This window comes from Lipotes vexillifer, unplaced genomic scaffold (assembly GCF_000442215.2).
Source record: "Lipotes vexillifer unplaced genomic scaffold, Lipotes_vexillifer_v1.1 scaffold1041, whole genome shotgun sequence".
NCBI lineage: Eukaryota > Metazoa > Chordata > Mammalia > Artiodactyla > Lipotidae > Lipotes > Lipotes vexillifer.
The window spans coordinates 2,138,855-2,157,532 of record NW_006775616.1 but is presented as its reverse complement, the minus strand read 5'-3'; positions in this window follow the sequence as shown (position 1 = coordinate 2,157,532).

Below are 18,678 nucleotides of genomic sequence, written 5' to 3'. Positions count from 1 at the left end.
TTCCTGCTATACCCACCCTTTATTTATATGTAATGAATCTCATCTTATTTAAATGACAGGCTGTTCAGATTGATGTTTTTACTTTGGGATTACCAACAGGGTGAAAAGTCACGGTGGCGCTCCCCTGCCTTGGAGAAGTTAGGGGAATGGGCTCACATTGTTTTTAGGGATCTCTCAGGAAAGGAGAAGGCAAGGATCTTTCACGCTTCCGGGAAGCCTCAAAAATCATGGTTAAGACGAAGGATGGGGGAAGCAGCCAGGTGGTCAGAAACCCAGATATAACCTCATAGATTCCAGACCACTGATCTCAGCCCCAGCTTGGGGGATTTAGTGCAAACACCGATACTGGGACATCCTGATTTTCTGGGTTCTCCCCTCCTTGACAACTAACTGCCAATCGGTCGCTAGGCTACCTCTAGCCCCACCACCCATGATCCCTAAACTCTATCCCACAGAAACTCTCCAATTTTTATTCAGGGATAGTTTAAAAGAGAAGAGAGAAGATCTATGTTAAAGAAACCCTGCTTTCATGCTTCAATGAAGAGTGGGGAATGTTTGGATCTTCAGAAAAGAGTAGAGATTTCATGACCAGAAATTTATTTAGCTTAAAGATCAGGCTACTCTAAACGTTTCTCCCCTTCTGCTCAAATATTAATTTAAATAAATGTAATTTAAATATTAAATTTAAAAGTTAATAAAAAGTTAAATAACTTTTAATTTAAATATTAAAAGTTACTGAAAAACATTTTTCTCAACCAGCAATTCTAAAACTCCTTTTCCCGTTTGATTCTTCTCTTTTTAGAATCTATTCTGGGGAGAGATAAAACCAGTGTTTGTCAGCCAACTTCTTCCTTTATCCTCCTGCAGGCAGCCCAGAAATAAAATGTAGTGCCAGGGCTACTCTTCAAAATTTTAGATTATTGAAAGAGATGCAGAGAATCACAGAATTTTAGATTAGAAGCGATTACTTATTCCTAAATGTATTTTCCCAGATCACAGACTAAAACTGTACTGCATCTGTAATAGAAAGAAAAATGATTTTCACCTAGGAATAAAATAATACCCTAAGAAAAACAGTAATAAAACAACATTCTACCACTAGATGTGAGTGCAATCACTGATGTCCCAAAGCTGCAGATAAAATAAGTGATAGCTAGATGTCACATTCTATCTGCAGCTTTGGGACATCATTTATTTCACTCTCTATTTTATTCTTTGAATTAATTTGGCCCATTTCTGCATGTCCCCAAAGTTCTCTCCCAGGCAAGCAGGATGCTGCTCAGTTAGGCTACCAGAAGCCAGACTGGGCTAAGGAATTGGAATGGATAGGGCCAGCATGAAGTTTTCTGAGAATGACCAGAGAAAAATAAGTCTGAATCTCAGGTGATAGTAGACTCAGGGAAGCAAGACAGAGGCCTGAGTATCAGGTCCCAGGGAATAAGAGTAGAGCAAACTCTGGATTCCAAGTGAAAGGTCAGCAAAAGATAACATGCATAAAGGAGCAAGTGAGAGGGGAGGGAGAGCTTAGAAAAATCCACTGATGCTAAATATAGATTTTTTTTTTTTTTTTTAACAGCGATCTGTGAACAGTCCTAAAAGGTAACTGAGATGGGAAGGAAAATCATTTAGCGGCTGAGCCATATTAGACAGTAGGGATGAATTCAGGGTAAATATTTCATAGAAGATAACTTAATTAAAAAAAGTAGTCAAGCTATCTCCAAAATAATTATTCCTCAAAGTGTGGTCTAGTAACCTCATGCACCAATACCCCCTTACCTGGGGGTGCTTGATAAAAGACAGATTTCTGAGCTCCTGCCAGACCGACCCAGCACCTCTGTTCATTACTGTGCATTCTGCAGCTGGAAAACTAGTCCTTTCAATTACGAATTGAGCACAGATAACTTTCAGCCCTAGACCAATTAAGGACAACAAGGAAGAAAAACAACCCTGCAGAGTTTTGTTCTGTGTGCTAGATTACTCCACAGCTACCATGTGGGATGGGGTAAAAGGTCGTGTTTTGCAAGCATAGCCCTTTGGTCAACGTGCTTCTCTTCCGCTGGAAATATTTTTCATTTGTTGCAAACTCAGTGACACAACTCTGCTGGGAAAGGACAAAAATGCAGTACTATGATTTCATCCTAGAAAACTAAAAATACCGGATTCAATTCTACTTGTAATTGCTGTGGAGTTCCCAGGCGTCACACTTGAGGGTTGTTTAGGCCCTTCATCCTCACGGCAGGTAGAAAGTACTGCCATAGCAGCCAAGAATCTAAGACTATGATATACAGTGAATTTTCCTACAGCATCAAATAGGTTGTTTGATTAAACACCTGGTCTTGGGCAGAAATGGCAACGATCTCTTTTCGGGAAGCCAACTCTAGGAGACCTACTGCAGAACAACAAGGGCTTGAAATATAAGCTCAGAACATGAGCCCGTGGGTTTAGATGAGAGTTTTACCTGGGTCACATCTGGAGGGCAGGTGGACTCTTGCGTTCGGCACACACAGAAGCATCCTGACGCGAACCACAGAGGCTTTGCTGTGTTGTGTCTTTTACTCCGCATCCTGCAGAGCCCTTGACCAATCCAGAGAGTAAATGCTGTGTGTGTGTGTGTGTGTTGTGTGTGTGTGTGTGTGTGTGTGTGTGTGTGTGTGTGTGTGTGTGTGTGTGTGTGTGTAATCAGGGAGAACAACACTGCCTTATTGGATTGCAGAGCAAAGCCATGCCACGGGGGACAAGGAACGGGTAGTCCCGCTAAGCTGGTTTGTTGGGTGTGCTCCAGCGTCATGGTCATATTTCGCTTTTTCAAGGGGGAAGCCCAATGGGGAGAACCAAATGTTCCAAGAAGGGCACACACAGGGCCCACTGTTTCTGGCTGGCTGTGAGCCTTCTCCTCCAGCTTTTCTAATGATCATGGAAATTCATTTTGGCTAAAAAACTGTAAGGTCAGCAGCATCTCCGTGGATCCAAATTACTCACAAAACGTATGGGCAATAACCTAAGCAAATTCAGAAACAAATGAAATACTGTAACAGTGATTTTCCCGAGTGTGAGAATTCCTTTAAAATTGAATCTAGGGCTTCCCTGGTGGCGCAGTGGTTGGGGGTCCGCCTGCCGATGCGGGGGACGCGGGTTCGTGCCCGGTCTGGGAGGATCCCGCGTGCCGCGGAGCGGCTGGGCCTGTGGGCCATGGCCGCTGGGCCTGCGCGTCCGGAGCCTGTGCTCGGCAACGGGAGAGGCCGCGGCAGTGAGAGGCCCGCATACCATAAAAAAAAAAAAAAAAAAATTGAATCTACTGATCGGAGAAATGAGGCCCGCATACCAAAAAAAAAAAAAAAAAAAAATTGAATCTACTGATCGTAGAAATGACTGGACAGCTGTCAAACGATCATTACAAATACAATTTACTGTTGTTCGTCTTTATAAAATAAATAGCAGGGGATGTTCAAAGGCCCCACACAAGGGCTTATGTGTGAAATTAGCCTACACACAGCATTTTTATTGAATAATTATTCCATTTGGTTCTATTTGGTTGTTCAGTTGAATGGAGCAGAGGCAAAACAGATACTAGAGGAGACAGACATTCCTACTTAGAGGATAACACATTTCTTTCATCCATTCTTGCTTCCACCTTCCTTATTTATTTATTTTTTTAAGATATCTTTATTTTATTTTTTTGGGCTGCGTTGGGTCTTCACTGCTGCACGCGGGCTTTCTCTAGTTGTGGCCAGCAGGGGCTACCCTTCCTTGTGGTACACGGGCTTCCCATTGCGGTGGCTTCTCTTGTTGCAGAGCATGGGCTCTAGGCATATGGGCTTCAGTAGTTGTGGTGTGCGGGCTCCGCAGTTGTGGCTCACGGGCTCCAGAGCGCAACTTCAGTAGTTGTGGCACACGGGCTTATTTGCTCTGCAGCATGTGGGATCTTCCTGGACCAGGGCTCGAACCCATGTCCCCTGCATTGGCAGGTGGATTCTTAACCACTGCACCATCAGGGAAGCCCCCACCTTCCTTATTTTAACTCCCTCAAATGAGCATTTTAAACAGCAAGCAACAGAGAAGTCTACTGACATGGTATATGTTTTGAAGGCAGAAAGTGAAAGAAAATCCAAACGAGTGGTGAACTCTTCTACTCTTTCTTTGTTCTCTGGTTAACAAAATGATGCCACTGCTATCACACATCATGGCACACATAATGAGGACCTAGTCATACGAAATGCCAGAGCTTAGAAATGATGGGACGTGAGAAAGCAAAAGGAGATAAAAGCGGTCTCTGCTTAGAGAAATTCTATGTTGCTGGAGGAATGGTCTGTAGGAGTGGAAAAGAACAGGAAGGGGAGCTGTGTCAACACATCCTACTCTGACCTTGACCTCAAACTCTGACCCATTTCAGGGGCAATGGATTCATTACTCCTTTAAAAAAAAAAACAATAACTGGGAATTAGGGGTTGGTAGATACAAACTATTACGTTTAGAATGGATAAGCAACAAGGTCCTACGGTATAGCACAGGGCACTATATCCAATCTCCCGGGATAAACCGTAATGGAAACGAGTATTAAAAAAAGGAATGTATATATATGTAAAAGTGAGTCACTGCTGTACAGTAGAGATGGGCACAACATTGTAAATCAACTACACTTCAATTAAAAAAAAAGCAATTGGGTGATTTTGATGTCAAGCCTCAGGTATGAAAAGAAAGATGAGTTTTCAACAAATGCAAATACTGTGCAGCTCAACTGGAGGCAAAAAAATACCTGAGCTGATATGAAGCTATATATAGCTTAGCATGAATATTCACATTTTTTTGCTACAGAATTATAAATGTGTTTGATTACGGAGTGCTGACCCAGACTCAGCTGGGGATGTTACATAATACTGGGCATGTTTTGTGCACCATATTTCTTTTCTAAAATCAGAAGGATTCTTAATTATCAAACATTTTGACCCAGTTTCTGATCAGCATTCACAGGCCTATATACTGTATGTCATTTCCAGTGTTACATATAGAGGACATACAGTGTGCAAAGAAGACACCATCCTGCCCTCAGGGCAACCACCCTGCCCTCATGGAGTGTTTATTCTAGAAGGACTGACAGACAATCAGATAAGTAGAGCTAACTTTATATTTTTAATTAACAGACTTTATTTTTAGAACAAAATGAGCAGAAAGTACATGTTCTCATATATCCTTTCTCCCCTGATCACAGCTTCTCCTATTATTAACATGTGAGAGGGAGGTGCAAGAGGGAGGGGATATGGGGATATATGTATACATATAGCTGACTGACTTTGCTATACAGCAGAAACTAACACACCATTGTAAAGCAATTATACTCCAATAAAGATGTTAAAAAAAAATCTTGCTTTAGTGTGGCACATGTGTTGTAACTAATGAGCCAACTGATACGTTATTATTAACTAAAGCTCATAGTGTACAATAGGGTCCACTCTTTGTGTTGTATAATTCTATGGATTTTGGCAAAGGTATCGACATAAGATGTACGCACTATTACTCTATCACACAGTTTATTGTCCTAAAAACCTCTGTGCTCCACTACAGCTCTTTAATTTATATTCAAATATATTACTACTGACTCATGAGAACAAATAAGAGTATAAAACACATATGTATATAACTGATTGGTTTTGGCTAAAGAAGTCTAAATATCTGGTATACCTGGGTCGCTAATTCACTTACTATTGCCTCCCTAGTGACATGAGTATATAGTGAAAATCTATGGCTTTTGCCTGCTCAGAATCCATCTCTCCTCCCTAAGGTAAGAGCACTCCACCCTTTCTTTGGTGAACCACTTTCTCAAACTAGGTGGTCTGGATAGGCTAAAATCCGCTGTCCAAGTCAGGAGGAGGTAACCCAGGCCTGGCCAGTTAACATTCCATTTCCCTGACTAAATTATGGTTCCCATGCATAAGATGTAAGTTTGGCTAATAATGCTATTCCAGAGCTTTTCATGAAACTACTAGGGCAAAAATCCCTTTTAGAGCCTAGAACTGCTTGGTGGCAAGAAGCGTGGAGCTTCCAAAGGTCCCCACATAAACAGCCTAAAAAAAATGAATGATGACAAAAAAACAAGAATGAAGCTAAAACAAAACCGAAGGATGGAGGCTGACTGAGCTTTGATGATATCGAGATTTGGAGCCAGTTCTGTCCAAAGCAAGATTTATTCCTAAGATGCCCAGATATGTGAGCAAACGACTGCCTTTATTTAAGCCAATTTGAGTTGTTTTATCAGCTGCAGCTAAATGACCCCTAATTGAAACTGTATTCATAGAAAGTACATATCAGTTTATTCATGGGTTTAATTCATGTTATTGGTCTTCTTTCTCTTCTTTCTATTTCCTTTTGACAACTGTCTACATGCACTTGTATGTAAAAATGCACACAAATTGGCTGTCGGCCATCTGGCAGGCAAAGATTTTCTCTCTGTGCATCTAAAGTTCATTTCTATGCCTCCACCTTCACCTGGTCAGTCCTACGATCAACAGCACCCTAGAAGTCTCCTCCTTTGAACTGCGCCTCTTCTGATTTCTGGAAACGTATGCTGAGCCCCAACAAAATATGTCTTTCCCATGCCCTTCCCCATCACAGGACACTATTTCTAATTGGAAAAAATATATATATAACTATATGTTAATCATTCCCCAAAGTCTTAGCTTCCAGCTGAAATTTATACACTTTAATGGGGGCCTTTTCAGAAGATCATTAACCTAAAACAGTGGTAATGCTCCTAATGTGCTTTATATTCTTTGTGTGCAAAAAGACGCTCCTGGGACACTTAAAAATTAATATAGAACTACATTCTTCTCCCCAAATTCTGATTAGATAGATTTGGAGGTGGGGCACAGGTATATGCATCTGAATCCTGCATGTCAGGTTATTCAGATGCATGTGTTCCACAATCATGAGTCACCATTTAAGAAAGAAAAATTGGGGGCCTACCAGCAACCCTAGCAGAGTGTTTCAAGCACCAGGTGGCTGCTACAACTGGTAACCAACGAAAGAGAGCTCTTTCATTTGTGTAGCTCTCAAATCAAATGCTGGAAATGCCTCTCTTTTATGCCCTGGGTGAGTGGAGGATCTCCCAACCTACATGCTAACAGGAATAAATTCTTCGGTGCAATAGGAGGTGTCAGTGATTGTACCAGACCTGCTTTGGCCCCTGATGCTTTTCTTATCATGTATTAAGAATATTATCATTCAGATTTGTCCAAGCTTCTGCAGTTTCCCCAGCTCTCTCTCCAAGCCTCCCACAGCCAAAGTACCCTCCTTCTCAATGAAAAAAAACTACAGCCAAAGGGTTGAGGTTGTCTTTTCCGCCCTCAGTCATAATTTCACACTTCCTTGGAGACCATCTGCTTTAAGCCCTTCTGGGGTGAACTGCTGGTGTTATTATCTCCTCAATGACACCCTAAGTTCCCCACTGCCTTCCCTGACACTAAGATGCCTGAACACAGAACGCCTGCAGGCAGTACTTTCATGTTACATGCACCGTGGCTTTTCAAGGAATATTAATGAACCTTTGCACCTGTCTCTTCAGCAGCTGAGGTACCCCAAGTCTGTCTTTCCTGAAATGTTTCAGATTTTTCAATTTGGCACACAGTGAATGCGTCAGTATATATATATACACACACGTACATACACTGGGAAGCGTGAAAGGGAGCAATCTGAGACCTGTTCGAGCAAAAGTCTAACAATATATTTCAAAAGGAAAGATCCACTAAAGCTGAATTTCATATGCTTCTCTTTCTGGTGTGTAGGTACTTTAGTGATTCTGCATATCGTTGCTTAGGAAACAAGGCTGTCATTGCGTCCCTGATGAAGTTGGGGAGGAGAAAAAAATTAAGATTTAGCTCATGGCAGGCAGTGGGCTCCAGGCATGAGCCTTCCTGGTGGGACATGGGAACGTTAATTGAAAGCTGGTAAGGAAACCCAAATCAGACTTAGGTTTTACCTCCCTCACAGACTGAAGCCAGAAGTCCTGCTAGAGAAGGATAAACACAACCGCAACCACTCAGTTTAGGCAGAGATGTGCTCCGCTTTGGCAAAAGGACGCTTAGGAAATCACAAGTCAACTTCTACCTTCCCTTCTTCAAAAGGTAACACGTGTGCCTCCTATTTAGAGACACGCTGAATAACGAAAATAACAACTCTCCATCATAATAAGGCCAGGCTCTGTGCTGAATAAAAATACTAAGTAGGCCTTGTCTCAGGCTACAACAACCCTACTGACAGGTCCTACGCTTCTCCTCACTTGCTGACAGAGAGAGAGAGGACTGGAGATAACCCACCCTTATAATGGGTGTCAAAGCAGGGATCTGAACCTGGTTTCTTCTTAGAGCCCAGTACTCAGCGGCGCTATGATATACAGTGGCAACTGCCCTCTGTATGTTACCCCCAACAAACAACAAAGGAGATTCTGATATGTTGAGTAAGAATGGTATCATTAAATGTGAGTGGCTTCAGATTTTTAATCCAACTCCTTTTTCGAGGCAAGAAGACAAAGGTTTTCAGAGGTTAAGTGGGCACACAGATACTCAGTGATGGAGCTCGAACCAGAATCCTGATTCTCTGATTACTAGTGGAATTTTTTTGTAGTACCAGAGGTTCCCTGCAGTTTACTATTTGGATAACAGTAGAATTAGTCCACTTTTGCCTATAAATATAGTGGAGAAAAATGACAAAGTCATCCCTTAGGGAAGGGGATAATCTATTTTGTCTTGAAACTTCAGGAGAAAATAAGTGAAAGCCTGTTTCTTTTCAATAGAGAGCAGAAAGGATAAATGTATTCATCATATGCTATACTTGTTACTAATTCTTTCAAATTACAAAGTTGTTCTTTCGGGGGAATTACCAGCATATTGATGCACGGAAAGGATATTTTGTCCTAAAGTATCCTCTATAGAAAGCTTTGTAAAGGAGGGGAATTCATAACCTTTCAAAACGACAAGCATAAAATGTGCATCTAATTACTGGCCATTCTGCCTTTTCTATGTCATTCTGTCTTAAGGTAGAGTGGCATGCATGCTGATCTGGACAAACACAAAGCAAAAACTCCTTCTGTAAAGGGATAAATGGCAGTAAAAAAAAATGCCATTGACGTGAATTCACAGGCTTATCAAAGGAGGGCAAAACGTTCCCTTCGCTTTCCAAAGACAACGTAAAAAGCATGTCCATTAAATTGTTGGGCGCTTTGAATAAGTCATCCACCTGTCTGCTTCATTTCACTGACAAGTGATGCTCAAATTCCTTCCCATAGACATGCAACCAGAGAGGAGGTGGATGACCATGACCTTCTCCATAACAAAAATACCTGTTTGCTTAAGCAATACAGCAACTGACCAGGAAGTAACTGACAGGGGATACTGGATTATCATCTTTCATTCATTCAACAAGTATTTAATGATTGCCCACTATGCACTAGAACATATTCAACACACTGCGGATAGACAGGGAAGTAAATCAACACACTGCCCTAAGAGAGCTCATGCTCTAGATTGGGGAGGCAGACCCTAAGTAATTTATACAGTGTGTTGAAAGCTGATTACTGCCAGGAAGTAAAAAGAAGGGGCACAGAGTCCAGGTACGGTACTGCAATTTTAAATAGGGCTGCCAGTGAAGTCCTTTATGAGAAGATGATATTTGATGTAAGGCTTGAAGGAAGTGAGGAAACAAACGAGGAGGGTACCTGGGAGATAAACACTGCAGGTAAAGACTGCAGTGACTGCAAAACTCCTGGGGCAGTGGGAAGGTACTTAGCGTAATAAACACTTTCCCACTTTCTCTCTCCCCACCCCCCAGTTCCCTGCTCTCCACCCCTCCACACACATATATATACACATACCCCCAGTGTACATGGAGCCCAGGAGCAGAGGGAACAGTAACAGGAGACAAAGAGGAGAGGTAGCAGCTATAACACCTATCAGAGCTTCCCTCTGCCATAATTCTGGCAGTTCTCCAACCTACACTATGTAAGTGAAAGCAGGTATTATTGCTATATCCTCAGTCTACAGAGAGACAAGGTAAGACACACAAAAAATCCACTTGACGGACCCTGGTACTACCACGATGTTTCTTTTTCTCTCTCAAGGGATGCAAAATGGAATTAGGAAACTGTAATTCTTGACCAATTTTCTTATGTAGAACATGCCAAGATCTGTATGTTACTTACAGTATAGGAATTAAAAGCATGGGCTTCAGACAATACTGCCTGGATTAAATCTCAGCTCTACCTGTGGGTAACCCTGAACAGTTGCTTAGATTCTGTGCCTCTGCTTCCTCATTTGTGAAACAGTAGCACATATGTTATAGGGTTACCTGTGAGTGTTGAGTGCCTTAATATTTTTAAACTGCTAAGAACAGTACCTGGCACCTAATGAGCCCTACATAAGGAAATGTCTACAAATTCCCTGTTTCAAGTCTCTGATTTGGGGAGGGGAGTATTGGAAACACAAGGGAGAGAATGAACCCTGTCCTCTGCAGTCCAGATGCAATAACAATTTTCTGAATGTAAATCGCCAAGGACATAATTTTTTTTTGCCTCAAGAAAAGTAATAAAGTGGGTCAGCACATATTGCTCCTCTTATCCCCCTCCCCGACCAAATTAGTAGTCTGGATGGTTCGATAAACACTCAAGTATGAGCTGCACAACCCATCTTTAATCTTCCCCCAGGTTTCTGAATGAATGATCCAACATTCAGGCTTAGAATACTTGTCTAAATCAAAGAAGGTCGTCTTCAGAAAGGGCTGAAAAGAATATGGGCAACGTCCCTGTTTAAAAGGGAATAAAAGAAATATAAATCCCTTTGATTGGTTTCTATCTATTGATGTCACAGCATTTCTATCTCAACGACATCAAAAAAAGCAAAGTATGATGTGGAACAAAATTAGGAGACATCTCTATTTTTGGCAGGCAATAAAACATCCCCACCAATGAAACAACCTTTCTTTCTGCTCCCCAAACATTCTGTACACTCCGATACTTAGCTACCCAGATTATGATGATACTTTATTTACTTGCCTATTGACTGTAAGTTCTTTCAAGATAGGAACTTCAGTCAATGTGGGCTTAGTTCCCCAGACTTTATCTTTCTTTCTGACATGCTGTTGATATCTAAACCATCTCTAGTGAATGAGATAGTGAATGAAGGAAACAACTTGCCAATGATTATAAGGTGGTATGTAGCAGAACCAGGGTGGAAAACTAAATATCCTGATTGCTTGTCAAGTACTATTTACAACAGAACTTGGTGCTTCTGGAAGATCTTTTGAGAGACCTAGATAAGGCTTATTCAATAAAGAATGTCAATTTTTGAATTTTCTATGAAAATTGGCTTTTCATTTGCTTTTAAAATAGAGTCTTATCTTTATAAAGTCTGTTTCTAATGACCTTCTATAGAGATCACTCTATAGAAGAAATCCTTTCCATTCATTCATTCATCCACTCATTCATACGATGAGTTTCTTCTGAGCATCTACTCTGTTGCACGTGCTGAAGATACAATAATGAACAAAGACAGATAAGGTTTCTCCCTTTGTTCATTAAACATCTATTCACCACCGACAAGTTGGTGCTTAGTAACTTAAACAAACCAACAAACCACAAAATAAAAAACCTGATGTGGACAGGCCTAAGGCATCATCTAGTCCAGTAACTGGTTCTTATCATTTTCTGAGTCACAGAACATATCGAAAAGAAGGTAGAGAGGAATTGATATCTACACAAACTTTTACATAAAATTTTGGGGGTTACCAGACAGACTTCCCTGAATACCATCTATGGATTTCAGGTTTAAAATCCCTGATCCAATCTGGGTCTATTATTTCATACCTTGTGTGTGTGCATGTGTGTGTATGTGCATGTGCTCCTGTGTGCATGTGTGCGCGTGTGAGCGTGTGTGTGTCTAAGCTTACTTTAAAGACACAAAGTAAAAATGTTCAGCTCATATTACAAACCTCATAGCAAAATATTAACTATAGCTAAGTCTCTAGGGTATTTCAGAGGATTGAGAAGTTGCAAAAGTGAAAATAAAATGTTTTAAGTGGTAGGGAAACAACACTTAGAGAGAATTTGTTCTCTTTTAGTAACAAAGTAACAGGAAAAAATATTTCAAAAAGTACAACTCTCGTTTAAGTCTTCTGTACCCTTGGGAAATCAACAGTGAACTACTGGTTAAAGTGTAAGTTAATCTCATGAAAAAGACTGAGTGAAATACAACTATTTTGCCTGGGTAATAACTGCCCTCCAATGAGGAGGAACCATTTATTACCAAACTTTCGGGATCTTGACCCAAAATGCATCCTGAAGTAGGATTTGAGCAATTGTTAACATTTCCTCAAAGATAATTCAGGAGTTGGCAGTTGACAGTTGAGAAAGCCTGTTACTCTTGGCAAAATTTCCAGCACATAACCGAGGTATTTATAAGCCTTCCACAGATAATTACTGAAATGTGTGAAATACTTGGCCAATACACATAGGGGATTCAGTGTGCTATCAATACAGCCAAAGCTACAGAGTCAGAAAAAATAACCATGAAAATACATGCTTTTGGCGAAAATATAAATGAGGCTATTTTGGTAAACTGAAGAAAGGCTAGTGATGATTTGAAGGTATGACTATTAAAACATAATAATTATAGCCAACCTTTATGAAGTACTTAAAATATCATGGGCCATAGAACATCAGAAAATATTTGCAAATCATATATTTGATAAGAGGCTGGTATTCAGAATATGTATAAAAACTCTTATAACTTAACAATGATAAGAGAAACCAATTTTAAAAAACAGGCAAAGGATTTGAATGGACACCTCTCAAAAAAAGATATACAAATGGCAGATAAGCACACAAAAAGATGTTCAACGTCACTGGACACTGGGGAAATACAAATAAATGTGGTACCATTTCACACCCAGTAGGTGTTATACATATTTCAGCAAAAAAAAAAAAAAATAGAAAAAATAAAATGTTGACAAAAATGTAGAGAAACTTGAAACTTCAAATATTGCTGGTGGGGATGTAAATTGGTGTAGCTGCTATGAAAAATAGTTTGCAGTTGCTCAAAAAATTAAGTGACCCAGAAATTCCACTCCTAGATGTATACCTATGTCAGAGGTCTCCAAACACACCCCAGGTTCAATGATCTGCTAGGAGGACTCACAGAACTCAGCACATAGTAGGACGCACAGATAGGATTCATTACATCACAGTGTGAAAGGTTACAGAGCAAAACTAGCAAGGGGAAAAGGCACATGGAGTGAAGATCAGAGGAAACCGGGGGCAAATTCCTCTCTCAAGTTGACTCACACAAAAGCAATTCATTTTGAATACACCTGTGAAATGTTGTCTAACAGGGAGATTCATTTGAGGTTCAGTCCTCAGAGAGTTTTTATGGGGCACTGGTCATGTAGACAGCCTCTGCTGGGCACATACCAAATTTCCAGATTCCCAGAAGGAAAAGGGGTATCCAGCATAAAACATATTGCTTGTATAAGCAGTTTAGGAGCAGTAAGGCATTCTTATCAGTTAGGGTAGGGCAAAACCTACAAAAATGTAGGTTCCCAGATGCTAGTCAAGGGCTAAATTTTTATGCCATCCTTTCCAACAGAGCAGGCAGGCCTGCTAAGTTACCTCTTTTCTGTGCAATACCCAAGAGAAATGTGGTGACAGTTGCATACACTGTGAATATACAAAAAACCATAAATTTTGTACTTTAAAATCATTACAATTGTGAGTTCTACCTCAAATGAAAAATAAAAACTTAGCAATGTTAAAAGAAAATATGTCTATTTGGTGTACTAAACATAATTAATGTATTAAAAATGTAATGAGGACTGCTAAGGACTAAACTGTATTCCCTGCCCCCCCACACACACACAATTCATATGAAGCCATAACCCCCAGCATGGCTGTACTTGGAATAAGGAAGTAATCAAGGTTAAATGAGAGTAGAGCCCTGAACTGACTGAATTAGTGCCCTTATAAGGGGAGACACCACAGAGTTTGTGTTTTCTCTCTGCCATGAGAGGACACAGCAAGAAGGTAGCTGTCTGCAAGCTAGGAAGAGAGCCCTCACCAAAACTGAATCAGCCAGTACCTTCATCTTGAAATTCCCAGAATCCAGAATTGTGAGAAAATAAATTTGTGTTATTTAAGCCACTCACTTTGTTAAAGTAATCCTAGCTAAGACAGGGACTATGCAATACACTTTACATGAAGTATGCCACTTAATTCTTAAAACAATGCTGTGAGAGAAATTCTATTCATGTTTCTTTTTTACATAAAGCCTTAAGAAGATTAATTTGCTAAATTAGTGAGGTAGAATTTAAAGAAAGGTTACCTGATATTAAAAATCCATGTTCATCATACTCCATACTGCCTCAAATTATATTGATACTGTGAAGAAATTTCCAAATTATGAGAATATATAATATAAAATAGGCTCATGTTTTAAAATTTCCTTTGTATATATAACTTACCCATTTATGCATGTATTTTCACAATTCTTTTTCCTTTATTATATTTCTTTTCGGTAACCACTTCCTTCAGAAACACCCAATTCCACGTTGGGCACACAAAGACAGTGCTTCATTCTTCTCTTGTTGGAAATCACCACACAAAGCAACAAGTAGCATGTAAAAAGGAAGTGAAAACTCTATCCCAGACAAAAACAGGAAATATCTATGGAAATCTATGGAACATGATACAGTTGATTCTTGAAGAACATGGAGGTTAACCCATGTATAACTTATAGGTGGCCCTCCGTAACTGATTCCTCCACAACTGTGGGTTCAACTGATAACAGACCTTGCAGTACTATAATATTCACTATTGAAAAATATCGGAGTACAAGTGGACCTGTGTAGTTCAAACCTGAGTTGTTGAAGGTAGCAGAGGGCTGCCAAATCTGTTGGAGTCACCTAGGAATTCAGAAAGGTCCTGAAAGAACCTGATAATCTCAGACAAAGCAATAGAGTACAGCTCTCCAAAGCAAGCTGCCCAACCAACAGTAACTTGTTTGGAATAAAAGGATGTTTTTATGGACTGAGACCAAGGGTATTCTGGAACTGGTTTTGTAGAAAATCTCAAGAAACGAGGAAGGTGAGAATGAACATGATATCACACAGAAAACATATATATGCCAAAAGTTATGTTTTGGCAGCAGAAATGACTGTATTTTGAGCAGCACTATAGGTATTGATCTCTGTTGGCTAGAGAGAATTAAAACCTAAAAAAACATGACAAAGATAAAACCTTGAGTCAAAAGGAGAACCCTTGCTGTATGGAATACAGTACTGGCTTTTTACAGTACTAAGTGGTTAATAAAGAACTCACCCTATTCAAAGATGGGTAATGTAAAAAAAGAAAACAGCACAGAACATAGTGAATGAATTAAAAAAAGGAGAAATGGAACAGCAAAAGTAAATTGCAGAAAAAAGAACATGAAGCCAAAATACACTGCCACAGAACAGATGAAATGTGATCAACTATATAATCATATATTAAGTATCTTAATAAAGCAATAACCTTATAAAAGATACACTGGTTGCAGAGATTCTAAAGCTCAGGGAAATAAGGTGTGACATCAGAAGAAGAGGAATAAAAGCTCAAGCACAAAGATGTGGGATATGTTAAAATCATCATGGACACAAAAATGAAATTAGAAATTCTACAAAGGAGAAAAGGCATTGTTAATATAATAATAGACTAAGAAGATGGAAAGGAAAACAATGAGAAAATGAAACAGAAGTGAGTTAAGAACTGAAAAGGAAAACCATGAAAATAATAAGATTTATGGTTATTGAAGTATAGCACTTTCAACATGTGCTTAGTTCATATCCTCATGGAAGAGAATTGTACCACTGAAACAAACCAAATGATTCAAAGATGTAAATAAAAAAAAACCTCATAAGTAAAATTAAAGTAAATAAATATAAAGGTAAAAAGCATTACATGTCTCAGAAACAATTGGCCCAGAATAATGAACACAGATATGTAACAAAGTACAGTATAGTCACTAGATAACCATAAAAAAAAAGATCCTTTAAGCACTGAAGCAAATCATTTAGAAAGAAAGTCTGCTTCAGACTTCTCTAAAGCAACATTTAACGTGAGACACTGAAGACATTTATAAACACCTTAGAGAAAAAAACAAAAAGTGTGATCACAGAATTTTATATGCAAACTGTCATTTGAATAACAACACAAAGATATTTTAAAATGTGCATAATGTAGGAAATCTACTTTTCATAAGTCTTTCTTGAAGAAACCATACCAGTAGCCAAATGACAGAAAAATTGAGAAAATACCACAAAAGGACTAGAGGTGAATATTGAATCCTTATAATTGTAGGGTTAATACTAAAACAAATGAGAAATTATACACAACAGAATGAAATGTCACAAACCTGACAATGCAAATTCTATAACTACACAAATTTGGCAAAGGGGGTAAAAAGTGGGAGGTAGTGGAAGTACACAGATTTCCTCATCTTTTATGTTCAAAAGATATTATTTAAAGGTAGTAAGATGTGAACATTAAAAGATATAAGGAAACTATATAAAATTATGTAACATTAAAATGAGACATTGGAGGGGACAGTGGGAAGGAATCAAGAGGCAAAAATTTAGTAATTCTACTACTGTTCACAGTAGGGATTCAAAAAACACTACCTTAAGAAATGAATGATTAATTACATCATATAGCATTATCATCATGAAGATAATTACCACACCCGAATATCAAAATAAATATACCTACCAAAAATAATCATCAACTACATGTGGAAATATTTTTTAAAATGATAAAAATGCGGCTTCCCTGGTGGCGCAGTGGTTGAGAGTCCGCCTGCCGATGCAGGGGACACGGGTTCGTGCCCCGGTCTGGGAAGATCCCACATGCCGCCGAGCGGCTGGGCCCGTGAGCCATGGCTGCTGAGGCTGCGCGTCCGGAGCCTGTGCTCCGCCACAGGAGAGGCCACAACAGTGAGAGGCCCGCATACCGCAAAAAAATAAATAAATAAAATAAATAAATAAAATGATAAAAATGGGTACCATATCAAAATATGACAATAAAAGCAAACAATTATTTTATGTGAAAGAAATATTGAAAGATACTCCCACTGTGAATCACAAAGCAAAGTCTAATGACTTCCTAAATAAAAGTGTCACGGCTAGTTAAAAATTACAGGATGGACAAATGTATACTCAACAAATGCAAGTATAAAGAAATCAGAGGAGACCACATTAGTCGTAGACAAGGCAAAACAAATGAATCAAAGGAGAAATCCTTACAAGGATAAAAGCTCCAGTCCACAAAGAAGACATTGTTGTTATTAATACATCTAAAAAGAACAGCAGCAGCATTTACATGGAAATAATGCAGGAGATATAGGGGAGAAATAGACTAAAACAAAATCATACTAGGAACCACTGATTTGTCTCTTTCACTCTGTGACAGTTTAAATGGGGAAGAAATTAATTAGATAGGATTTCTAAATGAAATAATTCTAAGTCATATCTACTTGAGATAGATAGACCTATATCTATATTAAAAAATATGGCCAACAGAGCAATGAACTTCTTTTTATGTGCCATGTAGCAGGTGTAATTGACCATAGTAGTCACACAAACTAAATAAATTTCCAAATAAAATAACAGACTAATTACAAACTAGAAAAAAAACACTTGAAAATTTAAAACAATCAGTGATTAAGGAGAAAATTAAACTGAAAACTGGGGAATATTTTCAGAATGACATAGTAAAATATCACACAAAACCTATGATTCAACAAAAGCAATGCTTAGAGGAACCCATGTTGTTTAATATAATGAAATAAGTATGTAAGTAAAAAGCAAAGTAAAAGAACAACAACTAAAAATGAAGGCAAGAGAAAAGTAAAAATCAATCAGAGAATAGAATAATGGCTCAATTCATCTAATTTAAAGAACCTATAAAAGACTTAAATGGTTAAACAATCTTATATAAGAAAGGAATAAAAGTCCAAAAACACCAAATAAAAAATGAAAAGCCACGAACACAGAGAAAATTAAAAGAATCCAAAGAGATTATTTGTCTCAATTCTATGCAAACAGATGATCAGTAGGAAAATATTAATGTTCAAAACTACCTCTAGGGACTTCCCCTGTGGTCCAGTGGTAAAAAATCCGCCTTCCAATGCAGGGGACGTGGGTTTGATCCCCGGTCGGGGAATTAAGATCCCACATGCTGCGGGGCAACTAAGCCTGCACGCCACAACTACTGAGCTCGCATGCCTCAAATAGAGAGCCTGCGTGCTGCAAACTACAAAGCCTAGGCACTCTGGAGCCTGTGCGCCACAACTAGAGGGAGAAAACCTGCACGCCACTAGAGAGAAGCCCAGGTACCACAAAGAAAAAAAAGGTCCTGCATGCCTCAATGAAGATCCCTCGTGCCAAAACCAAGACCTGACACAGCCAAAAAAAAAAAAAAAAAAAAAAAACCCCAAAAAACTAACTCTAGAGGAAGTAAAAAATCTAATTAGGTCAGTTAGCTGAGTAGACAGCTGTCTAAGAACTATCAAAGAATCAGACACAGATGGATTCACAAATTCCACAAACATTTAAGGTGTCCAAAGCTATTTAGCAGTTCAGAAGCTAATAAAATGAAGAATTATTCTTCTAAAT